The sequence below is a fragment of the Mus caroli genome, chromosome 2 (genome assembly GCF_900094665.2).
Source record: "Mus caroli chromosome 2, CAROLI_EIJ_v1.1, whole genome shotgun sequence".
Lineage (NCBI taxonomy): Eukaryota > Metazoa > Chordata > Mammalia > Rodentia > Muridae > Mus > Mus caroli.
The window spans coordinates 108,644,751-108,664,392 of NC_034571.1; the positions used below are offsets into that span (position 1 = coordinate 108,644,751).

General features: G+C 42.5%; 1 protein-coding gene across 3 annotated transcripts in view; it reads left to right on the plus strand.

Moving 5' to 3' along the window:
* Nucleotides 1-19,642, plus strand: part of C2H15orf41 (chromosome 2 C15orf41 homolog) — a 200,222-nt gene that overhangs the window by 179,497 nt on the left and 1,083 nt on the right. The window lies entirely within an intron of this gene.

Below are 19,642 nucleotides of genomic sequence, written 5' to 3' on the forward strand. Positions count from 1 at the left end.
CTCTCTCTCTCTCTCTCTCTCTCTCTCTCTCTCACACACACACACACACACAAACACACACAAAAGTGAATTGAGAGTACAGCCCCATAAACTACATCCATTTTATTGTTGAATTAATAATATTAACCCTAAAAAAAAATATTAACCCTATCAAATTAAGTGAAGTTTAATAAAGAAAAACAAGCCCCTTGTGTTAACCAATTCTCAAACTCTAACGAAGTTTACATATCATACCATTACTATAAAAGGCTTTTCTGTACACACAGTGTTCTTCCTCTTCTTGCAAATACCACTTCTATCCTCTCTGAAATGTCAAGGTCCCAGAGTGGCAGCAGCCACCTAAAGACATTAGAATTGAGAGGCTGCAAAATTGGCACAGGGATGGTTGGTACCTGCCCAAGGCAGATCCATTCTAGAGCCAGTATGTAATCGTCAGTGACATGAAAGAACTGTCCTCCCAAATGGCACCTGTTAGCCTGCTTCAGTCAAACTAATGCTTGGTCCATAAATAAGCCTAAAAGGCATTATGAGTGTGTCAGGAGCACTGGGTGATTGATCTGTGCAGCGTCTATCATGAAAATAGACCAAAGGCACCAGGATTGCTTCCCTGTGGAAATCATGGTGGTAAATTGCCCTTCGTGTCCCTGTTCCAGGCCTTGCTGATCAAATTGTGGATGTAACAACTTCACAGACTGAACTTTCAGTCTCTTGAGATCTTCGGTGTCTTTCCTCAGAGTGGAAATACAACTGTGCCTTGCTCTGCCGCCCGGCCTCATGAATGGGCTCCCACAGGAATGGCTCTGCTGTCAGCCTTTCCCAACCCTGACTTCTAAGGCTTGCCACTGTTCAAAAGTCCAGCTGGAAATGCTTTTGTGTTAGCTTGAAAGGGAAGATAGGAGTGCCAGTGTTGGGACATAACCTGCCATTAAGGTTGAGGTGACATTGAAGCTAACGGGAAAAGTCTTAGACCTATTTTCCTGTGAAAGTTTGCTAGCAAAGTCCTTGGGCAGTTTTTAACCCACCTAGCCTCCCCTGTGTGTGTCACAAGGTTCAAAACCCAGCTAGACTACATAGACCAGGTAGGCAGAGGTACCCCGTGTTACTTTCCTGTCTCTCTTTCTCTGTCCAACAATATTTAGCCATGTACCAACAAGTCACAGGTACTGAAGGCAACAGAGTTCTACCTTCACAGAGCATGAGATACAGACCCATGAAGCACAGATACACATATAACTATAACATCTTCTGAACTTGACATCAACAGTGCAGTCAGCTTCTCCTTTGTGTCTGAGTCTCGTAGAGTCACAAATTTTGCAGCTCCAAGCACATACATCCATATAGGTTTTATTATAGCATACATCTGCAATTAAATGTTTTCACTGAAAGCTATACAGTAACACTAGATATTATTTATGGGAAAGCTTTACATATTATTATTTATAGAAGGATTTAGACACATTAGGAATCTTAAGTGTTTTCATATTTAATATGCAGTACCTAGGCCCACCCAATTGTCAGAAATAGCTGGTCATATTTGCTTATGATCAAAATGCATTGCATATATGTATGAAAATACTGAAGGAATTAATAAAAATATTTTTAAAGTAAAAATAGATCTATTTTTTCAATAACCCTTTTTGTAATGGACAGGGTAAAGGAAGTTTCTCTGCCTTCAATATTAAATTTTATGCTATTAAGTTTCACAAGTTGGACAAAGACTTCATCTGCGCCAACAACCACACAAAAAGCAAAGGTCTTTTGTGAGCACAAGACACTCACGGGTTCCTTCTGATATCACCCTGCATTGGCCTCAGCCCAGACTGTTAGTTCAAACCCTAAAAATAAACACCTATTAATCAGCTAAAGGCAACATGGGTAGATCAGTCCTCTGACTGAAGGGCCTACGTCCAACCTCGGCCAGTGGCTCATCTGGTCACCTAGAATGAAGCAGGAGGCAGCCAGAAATGTCTCTGGGAGAAAAAAAAAAAAAAAAAAGAGGGTCTTAAGCTTAATGAAATGTTTAAAATAACCCTGTAACTCCTCTCCACAATGACTGTGACTTTTCTCTTGGTGAAATCAAAGCCCCTGCTGCTTCGTGGGCTCCATCCCAGAGCCAGCTGGTGAGGGGAAAGCTGCAGTTCCCCTCAGAGTCCAGGGCCCGCTCTGCCTTGCCTGACTTTTAATCAAAAACCAATCAGAAGGGAACTCACGCCTGGAAGTCCTTATCATCATAAAATTCGCTAATGACTTCTTGTGAAGTTCAATAAAGTTGCCGTGTACTTCACTAAAGGAAACTGTTCCCTGGTCACCTTGTGCCCACTGACTTCTCAAAGAATACAAATCAGAGGAACCCTGTGGAGCCATGGGGGAAGTGTTTATATAGACATGGCTTTGTCTCAACCACTCAGGAAAGTTGAGCTTGCAAGTCGAGTTTGCAGAATTTTTTTCTTTTCTTTTCTTTTTCTTTTTTTTTTTTTTTTTGAATGGCAGTTCCTTTTTTTTCTGTATGTGGTGGGGGGAGGAGGGGACCGTTTGTTTTAGTGTACACATTTCTTTAATGTGTTTACCCCCAAATAAGTGAGCTGCAGTAGATACTTTGGCCCCACACAAAGTAAATATTTAACTCAGGGATTGCATACAGAAACGAGCCTGGAGTGTTTGGGTTTAAGCAGGAGGACTGCCCTTGGGCAGGACAGGCTGCCAACGTTCCTCTTATATTTGATGCTCTCTTTGGCCCTCAGAGCAGCTTCCTCTGAGGTGTCAGTCCTTCGCCCTCATCAACCCTGCTCGCTCACACCCCACCCGACCCGCTGTGTTTTCTGAATGATCACTGTCTTGCTCTAGTGTGAATCTTCTTGATCCATCCACATCTGCATCTCTATACCTCTGCAGTCTCTTCCCTTTCTTATTTCTCCTCACCTTAGACTTCAAGACTGTCCCTGAAGACCACCACCCCTCTGCTCAGAGCCCTCTCTGGCCTTCCCAGATAGAGTCTCTGCAAGCCATAGCACAGCTGTCTTGAATCTGTCTCCTTCTTTTTTGTTTGTTAGGTTTGGTTTGGTTTGGTTTGGTTTGGTTTGGTTTGGTTTGGTTTGGTTTGGTTTGGTTTTTTGAGACAGGGTTTCTCTGTATAGCCCTGGCTGTCCTGGAACTCACTTTGTAGACCAGGCTGGCCTCAAACTCAGAAATCTACCTGCCTCTGCCTCCCAAGTGCTGGAATTAAAGGCACGCACCATCGAATTGAACCTGCCCATACTGCTGGGAGCCCCTGAGAAGTAAGGGTCTCTCCTAATGTCTTGTTTCTATCTGGCAGGTTTTCAGGAAGGCATGCAAAGGGATCTAACTGCCCACCACAGGTGGGAGGTGGAATTGGTTCAGCTAGGCATACCAGTCCCTTCTGTGCAATCCCATCTGCTTTCTGTTTGGTTTTGAGCATTTCACCTCTGACAGCCTCGGTTTCCCCAGCTGTCACATAAGAAGAGTGCATTGTCTGAGAACACTCATATCACTGTACAGTTTGTAGAATACAGTGAGAGCTATGAAGCTGTGTCATCAGCCACTGAGGAATGGAGCCAAGTCTCTAACCTCATCCTGTGCAAGTAGGTTCTAATACTGTGGGTCCTGTGACACTTACTGTAAAATTATGAGGTGGAGTTCTGGCTCCATATTTCTTTGCTACAATTGCTACATTAACCTTGAGGAAACAAAGCATCTTTAGAACTCACTCCTGGCCATCAGGCCTCCTAAGACCTCACTGTGTGTCACTTGCCCACCGAGTGCACTCGCACACGCACACGCACACACACACACTCCACACCAAAAGCCAGCTTCAATGTCCCAAAAGGTTTCTGTGTTCTGTCAGGACGGGACTAACCCCAAACTTCAACTATAACTATTCCTCCAGTTATCTGGGGATTTTTGTTGTTATTTTTACTTTGCTTTCTAGAAACTTTAAATAGTACTTTTTAAATGTTTTCTTAAACTAGAGAGATAGCTCAGTCAGGAAAGTCCGGAGAACCTGAGTTCAGATCCACTATCCACACAGAGCCCTGATGCAGCTGTTCATGTCTGTACTTAAAGCACTGGGTATTAGAAAGGCAAATCTCTGAAACTCCTCAGCCAGCCAACCCAGTGAAACCAATGACCTTCAGGTTCCCTAAGAAACGTCAGGGGAAAAAATGGAACAGAGACTGAACAATTGGCCAACCAGTGACTGGTCCAACTTGGGAATCCCATGGGTGGGCACCAAACCTTAACACTGTTTCTGATTCTATGCTGTACTCGAAGACAGGAGCCTAGCATGGCTATCCTCTGAGAGGCTGTACTAGTAGCTGACTGAATGAAGTAGATATAGATACTCACAGTGGGAAACCCTATGAAAGTTAGAGGAAGGATTGGAGGAACAGAAGGGGATGACAACCCTATAGGAAGACCAACAGTGTTAACAAACCAGGACCCCTGGGGGCTCTCAGAGACTAAGCCACCAACCAAAGAGCATACATGGGCTGGGCCAAGGCCTCAGCACATATGTAGGAGAAGACTGCTTTGTCTGGCCTTGGCGGGGGGGGGGGGGGGGGGGGGGGGGGGGAGTAGGAGCAGGATCCACCTACTCTAATCCTGTAGAGACTTTGATGCTCCATAGAGAGGGGATACTAAGGGGCATGGGAGAGCATTTGGGATGTAAATAAATAAAGTAATTAATAAAATAATAATGATAATAATAATAAAAGAAACCCTGTCTGAACTAATAATACAGACATTGATCAAGAATAATAACTAACGTTGACCTCTGGCTTTGACACATGTATATACACACATGAACACATACATACACATGCAAAATGTGTAAAGATGTTTTTATGTATAACTTTATCACTGTAAGGAGCAATGCTAAGCATGCCACCATGCCGTTAAATGTATAATTTTAAGCATATCCACAATATTGTGCAACAAATCTCTGGAACTTCTTTATCTTGCAAAACTGAAACTCTATCTCCTGCCCTTGGCATGTACGTTCTATGCCTGTGGTTTTTGGCACTGACACATTGAAGTCCTTGACATGGCTGAGCCCATGTCAACAACACACTCAGGATATCCCTCCCTCTCTACGGTTGAGCTGTCTTGTGGCGTGTGACAGGACTTCTTTTTGAAGGTTGAATAATATTCTATTGTTGTGCTCCACAATTTCTCTATCCATTATCTATCCATCGGGGGCCATCTGAGTCGTCTCGTTCTCTCTCATTTTCAAAGGAACATTGAAACCATTCATTATAAAGAACCATTAGTGTTAAGAAGACTTCAAAATACTGACCATAGGAAATGTACTTTGGATGCAGTGAAACCGAATGACATCACTCTGATTTTGTCCTGTGTAGTCCTTCTTTGTGTGCCTTGGGACCTAAACACAGAGCTGTGCATGGTGGTGCCCTGTCAGCAAGAGCGGGAACCTGTAGTGAAAGAACATTTTGATCCGTGACATCACAGAATTGTTCTCTCTAGTCTCAGAGTCCCCTGGTCTCAGCTCTTATTTTCAAAGACAGGAACAGCTAAGAGAGGGGCCACCTGCCCCATGGCTCCAGAGTTGAGCAAATGGCCACATCAGACTCCACAGCTGTGTGACAATAATTGTGTACTAGTTAAAGTGTTAAAAGCTCATTTATTCTCATACCTTGAACTCCAGGATACACTTTATCAATGGGGAAATTAAGACACAAAAATATTAAAAAAAAAAAAAAAGCTATGGCTAGACCTTTCTAGCATCCGTATTTCGTAGAGAAATGGTATATCAACCATAAAAGAGTCTTTTGTTGAAGCAGCTGCATTAAAGGCAAGACCCTTACCTTTAAACTGGAAGGGAGAGAGGTTTCAGAGCAAGGCTTCAAAGGATCAGAATATCTGGGAGAGTCATGGTACAGGAGGCAGCGTGATGCCGTGTTGCCATTCCTCAGTGCAGGAACCCTACATGGGTCAGGTCTGGGTTAGCATCTCAGTTGGACAGCATCTTGCTTTATCTCCTTCCCTAGGTAAGCTATGCAGCCTCTGTTGGCTAGGTTTCTGTCAACTTGACAGCCTAGAGTCTTTTGAGAAGAGGGAATCTCAAATGAGAAAATGACTCCAAAAGATCAGGCTGTAAGCAGACAAGCCTGTAGGGCATTTTTTTAAATTAGTGATTGATGAGAGGAGACCTACCCATGACTAATCATTAGTAATCCTTTCCTCCATCAAAACCAGTTCCACACAACCTTAGGATCCTTTCTCAGCAAACGTGGGTACTACCAGAGTGATGCAGAGATATACATGTATGCAAAATGCCCATAAAATAATAAAACAAAATTTAAATATGGCTGCCATTACCAACCCATATGGTTTTTCTTTTAAATGGCATAAAGCAAATAAAGAGCTTGACAAGAATATCTGAGACATATCAAATATTTGATAAGTACCTGTAGGCTCTTAGGATTATGGTTATATTTTTTGTAATTATTGCTGATATCACTTTAGTCAAAGAAATAGTGAAAGAGTTGTGTCTTCTACCAGTCTCAAAGTTTCTAGCATGCCAGAAAAATAAGATTGGAGTGAACTCTGTCCCGGGTTAACTACAGGGGCATTACACTGAATAGAACACCATACTCTGGTTGTATTAGAAAGAGAAGCATGAAGCAGTTGGTTCCCGGGCTCCTAAAGCCCAGGACTTATGAGCTCAGGCCTTCGTGTAGGAGCAGCCCTGCCATTAACCCTCCAGTGTCCTCCTGGTCCTAATGGTGCCTGTACCCGGGTGGGTCTTTTCAGCCCCTCAGCAGTGTCCCTCTTCACGGTAATATCCCTGGCCCATGACTTCATTCTGCAACTCCAGCACTAATTAAGCTAAACCTTTAAGAATCTACCCAGCCTGCACCTTCAACGACTTAAGTTTTATAGCAATAAAATTGACCTTCCAAGTTCACATTCCTCTTTGCATTCCTTTTCTTTTTATTTCTGTTCTGACATCTTATTGCATATGACTGTTTATGGGAGAAGACAGGTACTGAACACATTGAAAGCCTCATACCAATATATAGAAGCCATACAATTCTCTGTTAAAAAGTTCTGTAGGAAACACTGGAAAGATCAACTTGGTGTGCATATAGGCATGTACACACATGGATGGATAGGTAGGAAGGTAGGTACATACATACATACTATACATAGAGGGAGAGAGATACATACATACATACATACATACATACATACATACATACATAGAGGGAGAGAGACTATGTATTGCTTTGAAAAGTGAAGCTCTGAGGTCTGCAGACCTCTGCCAACCTGTGTGGGGCAGTATTCCAGGATCATATTTGTTGTTCAAGGAGGGCAAGTTGTTCACTGTAATAGTTTGATATCTCTTCACTCATCTTAAACACCTTAAGGTATTTGGAAAGGGAAATAAAAATAAAACTGGTGGGAACAGTGGTACTTCATTTTGACTGATGTTTTTACAACCTTATCATCTAGATAAGAGCTACTGTAAACAAAAGCCTCCCTAAATTGATTGTATTTAAAAGGAACTAAAAACCACCTGTGTGCAGCAACCAGCTTCAGGGGGGGGGGGGGGGGGNGGCTTGGCTTGGCTTGGCTTTGCTTTGCTTTGCTTTGCTTTGCTTTGCTTTGCTTTGCTTTGCTTTGCTTTGCTTTGCTTTGCTTCTTAACAACTAATTCCCACAAGTCCTAACAACAAAAGCCTGCAACAGGAGTCTTCCCAGGACTAGTACATTTGGTTTCTCCCAGGCTAAAGACCATAGCAGGACACTCTACAAAACACGGGGACCTACCAGCATTCACAGCGTGCAGACAAGGACAATGTGGCTTTAATTCAAGGCTTATTCTCTTGCTCTTATATGACAGATTCTCATCCCTGTGTGGTAGACTTATTAGCAAAAGTGTTGTTAGGGGTTGACTTGGGGGATAGGTGTGCAGGGTCTTACACAGATGTGTGCATTTGCAGATTCACACCCAACTAAATAAACATCGACTAAGTCCTGTGTGCCCTGAAATAGGAGCGACCCTCAGACAGCTTATATTCTAAAAGTTCAAGTTTGATAGCTATCAAAATTATTTATATGAGTGTGTGTGTGTGTGCATGCTTGAAGGATGAATTTTTTTTCACTTTCACTTACCTGATCCTTTTCTTCTTGGCTTCTATTTTGTTTTTCTCATTTCCAACATTTTCTTCCATGATGGAAAACGGAACAGTTTTATTTGGGGGTGTTGTAGGGGCGGAGAGATGATTTGTTTATCCAAAGAGATTTTCCTTATCATGAAATACTTGCTGTAAAGAAGAGACAATTTAACTACCCATTTAGAGCAAATTGGGCTCTCGCATACCTGAAGCCTTGTATCACACTTGCCTAATGATAGATTTATAGGGCAAGTGCACATCGGCCTTAAGCCCTCAGTTATGTGACTTTGCCAGGGATGAAGATTCCAGTTTTTTTAAAGCAGACTTTTATATATTCAGAACCTATAAATCTCCTAGTGCCTTGAGATAAATGTCTCAATGAACTCTGAGTTACCCTGTGATCTTTAGCGAACTGAGTCAAAGTAAAAGAAACTCGGTCTGTCCTAGTCCTAACAATAAAAGGCCACATGAGAAGGAAGAAACTGCATAAGCAGTATTGTGTAATCAACTATTTAGAAATGCATCTCTCATATCCAGGAAGTTGGACAGGAGAAGTTGGGAAATAACCACCGGACTTACCAGAGCGAGTCGGTGGCAGAGTAGTCAGAACCAGTGTGGCTGTGGGTAGTCAGCCCAGGCTTTGCCAAGCCAGTGATCACTATCCATTATGCCTGTCATATCAATTATGAATTCTCTGACACCAAACACTAAATCAGCTGAAATGATGGGTTTGCCTTTGGCGTGTTTCCCTGGGGAAATAACTGAGAAAACATGTAATAATTCACACAACCAATTTTGTAAACCACCCCCAACTTTTGGAAGAAGGCTGGGAATAAATTCTAGGTGGAGAGATGTGATTTGCACCCATGTGCTCCTGAAGCATTCACTCATTCTCGGTGCTTTGGCGCTTTCAAAGTGGATGTGACCTTGGCACAATGTGAATCTCGAAGGTTTCCTTTTCTCTCCTTGCCCCCCCCCCCCCACTGCTGCTATGCCAAATTCTTCTCATCCAGGGGTGTGTCTGTCTCCCATCCCTGGGATCCTTGTTTGAAATATACCAGCCTGTACCTTCACCAACCTTAATCATCTCAGAAGATTCTACCCCAATGGTTCCTGTGTCTCTTGGAAACCCTGACCCACTCTTCATTCTCTCCAGCCCTAATGGAAGCATTGTGGGAAATTTAAAGGGACCAAGAGATGAACATCATTTGAAAACTCATCTTTTCTAGATAGACTTGCCAAATAATACATCATTGATATAATTATTCTTTTCCTGTGAAACCTTTTGCATTTGATATATTAAATAAAGTACATGTCTATTTATATGCAGATAGATTTGCTTCAACATCATTCTTAAATTGTATGTAACTTTAAGAGAAAACCTTTTCTTTACTGTCCTGTTGTTTACTCTACAGGTTGAATATGCAAGCATATATGTAGATTCCTGTCAGGTCAGTTCAGAGGAGTTGACCCAGGCTAGAAGTAAACATCTATCCAAGAATATCTTCTTTTGCTCTCTTCCTCTTCCGAAGGGGGGTGGGGGGGAATTAGTTAGAAAGACCCCAAATATGGCATCTAAGAATATCCAGCATAGTACAAAGAAACATAGTGCCATTTCTCAAGATAATCTGATGTGGACTTGGCAATGTCTAGTTATGGAAACATGCAGGAGAATCTCGGGTCACTTGGATGGTGTTTGCATATGGATTTAGCTTGTCTTCCATATAAAGGACTCTGTTTATTTTCTGTGTGGCATGACAGCCTGAATCAGCATATTAGTTACTTTTTTATTTTTAAGTTTTATAGAAAATATGTTGCATATTCTTATTGTCGTTCTGTTTATATAGCCCAAGCTACCCATGAACTTATTGTGAATCTAAGGCTAGTCTTAAACCCGTGAACTTCTTCCCACCGCCCCAGTGCTGGGATTCCTAGTGTACACTATTAGGCCTAGCATGAAGTTGTATTTTTTAAATCCATGGCTAGGGTCTAGGGTTTTTTTGGTTTGTTTTTTTTTTTTTTTTTTTTTTGGTTTTTTGGGGTTTTTTGTTTGTTTGTTTGTTATTTCAATTTATAATCATGATCCTGCTGAGCTTAAAAAAAAAAAAAACAGGAAATGAACCAAGTTATTGTATTTTTATTTCATTCCTAGATACTGTGAAAAGGGATATTTGCATTGTGTATTAAATTGACCATAGTGGCAGATTTTATTATGTTATATTACATGATCGCTAATCTGTTATCACTGTACACATATTTACACACAGGCCTAAGGACACATACTTTCCACATAAACACGTGCAGGCATGTTTCACTTGGACTGAAAAGTTATTTACAACTCTGTCTGGAGATACATACAACAGTGATTAACAAGTGCACAGCCAATCTACAACATGCAGATTAAAAACTAAATAAACGGCATAAGAGTTTATTTTAAAACAATTACAAGATGTTTTATATTTCTCCTTCATCCCGAACTATGTGTTTGAAAACAGTGTCTTCATAAGAACCACATGCAGGTCTCTTGGACTGGGAAACAGGCCATGTCCAACAACCACATGTCCGCACACATCCTCAGAAGATAGATAGACCCCACACAGCTCCTCAGAAGGAGAACAGAAAGTGTGGGTCTTCATATGTATCATGTGTATGCCTCGCAGAATTCTACTTTTTCTAATTTTCATTTTTTGTTCCATTTTTTTAGAAGATTTGTTGTTGTTGTTGTTGTTGTTTGACTATGATTTGAAATCAAAGATTTGGGCTGGGAACCAAGATTTTATTCAGTACAACTTGTTTAATCAATACAAGTTGTTTTTGTTGTTTGATGAAGATTCTCATGAAAAGAAAATTTACTAGTTAATCAGGCATACTGTTGTTTGCCATTCTTCAACTGAAACTTAATTGAAGCTCCAATTTCTAAATACGTAGTCTCTCTCTGTCTCTCTCTCTCTCTCTCTCTCTCTCTCTCTCTCTCTCTCTCACACACACACACACACACACACACACACACACACACACACACACACGTGCTTGTGTACGCGCACGTGCTTGCGCATGCATGTGTGTGTGTGTGTGTGTGTGTGTGTGTGTGTGTGTGTGTGTGTGCGCACGCGGGTATCTTTTTCTCATGGAGCTGAAAACGTAAATACACCAATTTAATGACACAGCCAATCTCTCCAATAGATATAGAAGCCAATAGATAGATAGATAGATAGATAGATAGATAGATAGATAGATAGATAGATAGATAGATACTTTAAAATTCATGATACCAACCCTATTCAAGAAGCCTGAACCTTCTCTGGAAGAGGAAAAACTAAGCACACACCACCTCCCAGACTCCCTTAGCCTTTTGCTTCCTTGGCCTCTTGTAACTTTCTTTTAGCTGTCTATTTCTGTTGATCTGCACACACTGTGGTAGTACCTTCTGAGCCCCTTCACAATGGAAGCATCTCTCTTCTGTGAACTAGATGCAATGGTCCCTCCCTAGCTTACTTCCTCCTAATCATCAGGGGCTTTAAACACACTTCCTCAAATGCAATCATTTTCTTTTCTAGCCTGAGTTATGGGTTGTTCCTCCATGTACTTCCCAAATGAAGTTATTCAAATCTAACTGAGTAGCTAGGTAAATGTAATGTAAAATTATTGAAGAGTGATCCCTCTCAGACAGGTGGCTCCTAGGCCCTGTACTGACTCTGGTTTTTTTACCCTTTCCAGGCATTGTAAATATTTTTCAAAGTTGAATCTCTGTTGAATAAATTCCAGAGTAAACACAAGATATAATGAGAGACAGTATAGTCTACTTATTACAGGAGCAACCAATGGAGTCAGACTGTTTAGGTTCAAGCGTGACCCTTTCAGTGTCCACGTTTCTGCATCTATTGGATGAGGATGATTGTATTAGTAACCGTGTTGTTGCTGTGATGAAACACCATGACCCATCACCATGGGGTACCATAGCTTCGGGCAGGCATGGCAGCTGGAACAGGCAGCTGAGGGTTTGCATCTTTAGTGGCAGTCAGGAAGCAGAGCGAAGAAACTAGAAGTTATGGAGCCTTTTTAATCTCAAAGCCTGCCTGTAGAAAAGCCATTCCTCCAACAAGTCTTTCCCAAACAGTACCACTAACTGGGGACCAGGTATTCAAATGCCCAAGGCTATGAGGAACGTTCTTCACTCAGAGCACCTCAGTGGCCATGAATGGCCATGCAGAACTAGTAGGCCACCCTTTCTCTGTAAGTTATTAAAACCACCTGAAGAATTCTTGCATTTTGGAAAAGTGGAGAGCCACAACAGGAAGACCCTTCCATTCCATGGGTTAGAAAAGGGAAGCCAAGTTTTCTGATAAAATGGATTCCCCAGGTAGTTGTAGAAAATCTTCACTGAATTGCACGGTCGCTGGGACCTGTCCCGTATCCTATGAAACATTCTCTGTCTACAAACGCCAGGACCATCTGAGGATAGCCCAGTCTCTGGAAAACTAAGAATTCACTCCCTGAAGGACTTTTTTTTTAAATGCTCTCGCTGACAGTCTTTAAAAATACTCTGCTGCATTTACTGCCTTTTTAAAACTGAACAAAATGTCCTCAGCATCTGTTTTTCCTAGACTGTCCCCAGCATCTGCTGAGAGAGACAAAGTCTGTTTGCTCCAACACAGAACAGCCACGGACTGTCACTGCTGTGGCTTTTTCTGTCTCTTCCCCAGTCGCCAGTCATTTATTTCAGCCGACTGGTGTCCCACCTTAACCTGCCTCTCACACCCTTTGGGCCCAACACATACTTGACATTTGAAGTTTTAGACTCTATATAACCAAACATAAAAACAAATTCACAGAATAAAAAAAAAAAAAAAAAAAAAAAAAAAAAAAAAAAAAAAAAAAAACCCTAGAAAAATCTTCCGTGAGTAACACCAGCTCCTCAGACACGCAGCATGCATGGGGCTGGTGCACAGCCAAGAAGCTCTGATGGCAGGAGACACGGAGTTGCTCAGTAACAGGGGCTTGCCTGGATGTGTGTAGCTGGTACTTACTGATAATCTCCTTCTGTATGAATCCGAGGCTCATCTGTGACTAGAAAAGCCAATCTGTACCCACCAGGACCCTCAATGCTGCATATGTGGAGAACAAAAGTTGATTATACTTAACCTCAAATCTACAGTGAATATTTGTGTTAGCCATCTATTGCTATATAGCAATTGTCTATAAAACTGTGGCCTAAAATAAAACCCATTTTCACAGCCTCTCTAAATTAGGAATAGAAGTACAGCAAGGCTCTAGACATCACACTTCCTGTCCCTCAACAGCCCTCTGTTTCCATCTTTTCCAGTCTGTAGTGGTGCAGTGTCGGTCTCGTATAAAGATAGACTGATGGTTTCTCTTTCCTCATTGCCTGAGTGGCCGAGAGCATGCTCAGTTCCTCTTCACCGTACGCGTATCTCCGCATAGCCATTGGCTTCAACATACAAGCAAAAGAAGCAGTAGAGAGAGCGTTAGCAAAATGGAGATCACAGCCTGTATAACTTAATCTTAGATGTGACATCCTATCACTTTCCTTACTGGTAACAACACATCCTGAAATTCATCCCATATTTACATCATGGTGTCATGGTTTGACAGAGAATGTTCCCTGTAGATTCATGTATTTGAACACTGTTTAGGCCCATTTGGGAGGGGTGCGGCCTTGCTGGAAGATGTCACTAAGGATAGGCTTCGAGAGTTTAAAGAGCCTTCTAGTTCACTCTCTCTGGTTCATGTTTATGTTTGAAGGTATGAGCTCTAAGCATCCTCTTCCCCCTGCCATGCCTGCTACTGCCCTGGCTCTGCCATCATGATGAACACTCAGCCCTCTGGAACCATAAACCCAAGTAAAGCCCTCCTTCCTTCTATAAATGTCTTTGGCTGTGGTGCTTTCCCACAGCAGTATTCAAGTGACTGCTACAAGTACCAGTTGTACAAAGGCCTGAACTTCAACAGGTAGGAAGCACTGAAGGCATTGTGGCATGTCTGCAATGGCATCTCTCTTCAGCCCACCGAGAACTCCAGCTCCACCATCACTGGCGGCCCCTTCTTCCCTGTCCATGACATTGATGAGCCTGCTCTCAGTAGAGGGAGTTCTGCATGGGGTCTGATGCAGTTGCTAAATGTCTCTCCTTTCAGCTCACTCTTGCTGTGAAGGCAAACCATATGTGCAGGGACAGGTTAGTTACAAGTTTGCTAAGTATTTTCACACATCTTCAATGTGACTTAAGTGTTACCCATATCACAGAACTTACTCTGTGGATGCTGTTCACCTGTGCACAACACATCCAGCAACAGAAAGAAGCAGAAGCAATTAGAACAGATATGTGGATCTTTCTTCTTCAAAACAAACAAAAACAATCTTTGCACCCCATAAGATAACAGCTGTGCTTTTCAATCCCATCTACTTATAAGATACAAAGTGACTGAAATCTACTGTGAATTCTGTTATCAAACAGAATTTTAAAACTAAGACAAGATAGATCACTCCCACCGCAACTGAGCACAGTGCCTGGTGTCTACCAACCTCCTGCAGTCTTCCCATAGCCCCTCAAGGCCCTCTGGTCCAGGTTTGAGAATGTCCAGATTACAGCCCAGAGTAGGGGCCAAGCAATGTGACAGCCGCAGGGTCCCAGTGGGTGATGGGAAAGAATCAGCTAGGCAGGACAAGACCACGCAGTGTTATCTTCCATCTGTGTTGATACACAGAATTCCTGAGGGCTACATTGTCCTTCTGAACATTCAGTGAATAGGTGCGTGGGAAGAAACTAGTGTCTCTAGAATGAAACTCAATGGCACAGAGCCTTGGCAACCTGAAGTCACAGAGAGCAGTGGTAGCCATGGGCATCTGAGGATGGTAGTTATATCTGAGTACCTGTGACTGAGCTCCCTGTGTGTGTAGATAGATCAGTTTTTCAAAAGATGGAGATTTGGAAGGATTTGTATGCAAATTCATAATTTGTATATATTAATTCACTTACCTTTTTTGAGACAGGATCCCATGCAGCCCTAGCTGGCTTCAAACCCATTGTATAGTCAGTAGTGACTTTCAACTTCTGGCCTTCCTGCCTTCACAAAGCTCTTAAGTACTGTGATTATAGGCACATGTCACTATACCTTGTTTATATGCTGCAGGTAATCAAACTCTGGTCCTCATGTCTGCCAGGCCATGACTCTGCTAAGCTATATCTCCAGCCCTTCAAGCATCTTCATTAATGAAAGCCAAACCCTGATTTAGTAGATCCATTCACAATGGTTTGTAAGGCAACTCACTTTGTGTTTTCAGATGTTTCAGTTATGGGATGGGGTGTTACATAATAATATGACTATTAGCTATCTTAAAAATTTCCCTAATTCTGCACTTCAGAGCCATGACATAGAGTTCAGAGTAGTGGTACATGCCTGTAATATTAGCACTTGGGTGGTGGAGGCAAAAGCATCAAGAGACCAAGGTCATTTTTAGCTATGTGGCAAGTTCAAGGCCAGCCTGGGCTACATGAGACAAGGAGAGAGAAGGAAAAAGAGAAGGAGAGGGAAAGGGAAAAAGTGGGGGAGGGCAAAGAACATGAATCAGCTCCCCAAGAGCCCTCTTGAAATTGCCATGCTAAGAGCATGTTGCTATGCAATGCTTCTAGGGCAGGCATGCTCTGTTAGCCTGACAGTTCCCCAGATATCCTAGGATTCTCCTCTAAGTCAGTTCCAATGGGAACTGACAGCTGTCTCTGTAAACATGGCCCCAGAACTGTCCAAAGCATTCTTAGTAGAGTCTAGTTAGCACCAAAGCACTTCCCCCTTTTCTGGCTCAACTCTGCTCCTCTCTCACCCTATTCAGTTAAATGAATCACTGCACATGCCCCTTGTACAGTCACAGACAGGCCAGTACTTAATGACCTTTTGCCCTAGTTTCTCCTTCTGTAGAACAGGGAGTATACTTGAATCTAGTTCATGATGTTGTCACAAGAGTTAAGTGACCTGGTTGAAAATGTTCAGAAGTATCTGTGCCACCTGGAAGTGTTATGGAAGTATTAACGCAGTGTGAGCATCCCACATACTAAGTACATGGAACCAGAAGTATTTCAGATTTGGGTGTCTTTAGGAATTCTGAACATTTGCCCTGTATAGTAAGATATCTTCTGAGATATGGTACAGGTCTCAAAACAGCATTCAGGTATGTTTCCTATATACTTTATGCACATACACTGAAGGTAATCTTAAACCATATTTTCAGTGCTTCTTCTTTTACTACAACCCACACCACAAGGTCAGCTGTGGAATTTTCTACCGTGGAGTCATGTTAATCCCTAGTTCAGCCTAGAAGAGATGTTGGCATACCTGTTGTCATTGTGATCTGTATGTACATCATCGCTGTGTTCTCTCCAGGTCATTCTGAATGACGCTGCTGAGTTCACCAGCTCTGCTGTCTGTAGACCACCACTGATGCAGCGAACAGTACTAAGCTGCCTGAGGCCTCTGTTGTTGACTACATCCTCCATTTTGCCCCTGATAGTGTCTTCCATGAGCTAGGCACTGTCTTGTGAAGCCCTGAGAATACGAATGGAAGAAATACATGGCCTCTGCCCTCATCTGGGTCCCAGAATTTAAAAAAAAAAAAATGAAATGATGAAGTAGAGGGTGATCTCTGGGAGATGGATACATAAACAGATACATAATCCAGTGTTAGTGCCAGCATCTCCTAGTCAATGTTTCAAAGTACCCTAAAGTGGCAGGAAGCCAGAAAAAATGCTTAACTCATTTGTAAAGTTGACATTATTTCGTCCCTTCAAGCTCTTGACCTTCCTCGTCTTTCTCAAGAGCTATTTGTTAAATTTACCAATTTGGTGGTATTTTATTCATAAACAGATTACTTGTTCAGGAGTGACTCTCATCCTAGTGTCTGTTCCTCAAAGAAATATAAACTGCACTGTGGGGAATAGCAACTGTCAAGTCATGGTGACCCATGAGAAGGGTCAGACGTGCACTGAGTGCCTCCGAGCAGTAGGAGGCTCAGCACCAGTACTAAGCATCCTCCATCCAGGTCTAAGACATGGTCTCACACACCGCATAGGTCAGCTCCTTCACAAACAGTAAGCTGTCCAAAGTCTGTCTTGCCAGAATCTGGTAATCCCAGGACCCTGAGCTGCTAAGGAACTCTTAGAGAAGCACAAGGGAGCAAAGCCAGGTGCTATTCTGTCGTTATAGTTCCAAACCTTCTAAAGCTCCATATTATCTTTGTCACTTATGAACCATGTGATGAAAAAGCCCTAACAGCCCATACATATAAGTAGTTGTGTTTATTCATTTTTGCATAATCAGACAAAGTTCATTAGAGTTTTTGCTCATGAGAGCACTGGTGTTTTTTTAACTTCCACAAGAACCTTAAAGATCGAGAGATGGTAGAGTCCTGGCAGTTTCAGGAATTCATCCAGACTGCTCTCTTTTGGGAATCCTGCTCCTGAACCATCACTTGAAATTTTCAGGTTCACAATCCTGCCAAAACCTCTGTGGTTTGCCAGATTTCAGCTGTTGCCTCACAAGTGAAACGGGCCATTTTCTTCAGCATGGAGGTGTTCCCCAGCCTGGCCTCTCTGTCTAGAAAGGGCCATTTTCATAAAGAGCTGTCATGCTCCGAGTCCTTTGGCTTGTGATTTAGCTGTTCAGGGGAAGTACAGGCCGCTGTTGCTTGCCCAGTGCTGGTGATGTGTGTTTTTTGTTTTATTAAATCTTTAAAATACTAGGCTTGCTTTTTACGATGCCCGTATATTCTTTTGTTCTTCTTCATGACTGGCTAGATCACACTTTTGCTCCCTTAGTAAAAATATTAGTGCCTTTCTGAAGAACAGTGTGGTCTCCAGAGTGGCTGCCTAATAAAGTGGAGAAATGTGTGGAGCTTGCTATCAGATTCATGGAGGCCTTGGTGTGAGTGTATTGCAATGGGATGCTTTCGGGCCTGCCTGTACAAGGCCCACAGAGATGCAGGTCTTTTGTCTCTTACCAGATTTGCCTTGATAACTCTGACATCATTTGGCACAACTCTCAAAACTCCTTATGAAGTTTAGCTACACAATGGCTTATGTTCACACAATGTGAACAGTGTGTGTGTGTGTGTGTGTGTGTGTGTGTGTGTGTGTGTGTGTGTGTGTGTTTGCTAAGAAACAATTTGTTAAGTTGAAGCCAACTCTTGGCCAGGTATAAACTTGGGTATTCAAGTCTTGGTGCTCACCCTCAGTGCACAGGGAACCTAATTCTTCTCATTCAAAGAAAACTTTTCCTTGGAGATGCTGAGGAATCAGAAAGCATCTCCACCCTTCCCTAAACTCTCAGAAGACCCAATTCAAGAGACTGTCTCTACTCATAGGAGACTCAAAAGGGTCGAATTAATCTTGACTACAACTAGGCTTACCCACTGATGTGAATCCCCCAAATAAGTGAGCCCGTAACATCCAACTGAACTGTTGCCCTGCATTCCAGTGTCTCTTAGTCCATCCTGTACTGTTAGTTTTGGCAAGTCCGCCACAGCAGATAATAAATCACGTAAGGCAAAAGCTTTTGCCCTAGCTTGGTTCAGCCTGCTGTAATGTTAGAATACAGAAAGCTGTTCTGTTTTTACACATCCTTTCACTAACCCAACATTCATAATTTATGATTTCACTGTAAAATCCCTGCAACACTACACCAAAGGTAGCCCTGCCCTTTAATTAAGTACTCTCGGCAGAGAAAACGTGAAACAGAGGTGGGCAAAGGATCTCTCTGTGCCCGGTGATTGCTAGCGATTACTTCTTTATGAACCCTGCCTAAAGGTCTCAACTTCCTGATGGGTAAAGTTGTCTGTAGGGCCACTTCCTGGGTGTGCCTGGCAGGGATCAGTGGCTACTAGCAAAACCAAAGATAAACTCGGGGAGCACAATGTAGACATGTTGAGCTTTTAAGCTTCCATCTGTCCATCCATACTGAGTTATGAGTCTCTGTGACTATCACTTGTTTCTGTGGGAGCTTACAATTAGATCACATACCACTTCCATGCTTACATAGCAATGCAGAGAATGGAGTGTTGGGTAGAGATCTGTTTTGAGGCGTCCTACTGTGACACACAGATTTTATTTTTCTAAGTCACAGATAATCTCAGGAGATATTTCTGGCCACAATGATACTTGAATTAAGCATGATAGCCAGAGAACCTCCATCCGTCCCACAATTCTAAGTTCTTTTGCAGATGTTTTGACATAGTGCCCTGCTAGCAGCTCAGGTTGACTTCAAGCTGACAGATCCTCCAGTCTCCACCTCCTGAGGGCTCTGAGTCTGACTATGGACCACCATGGCTAGTTGTTCAAACATTCTTTTCCTTCCTTTGTTAAAAGTGGGCAAGTTAGCCGGGCGTGGTGGCACACGCCTTTAATCCCAGCACTCGGGAGGCAGAGACAGGCGGATTTCTGAGTTGGAGGCCAGCCTGGTCTACAAAGTGAGTTCCAGGACAGC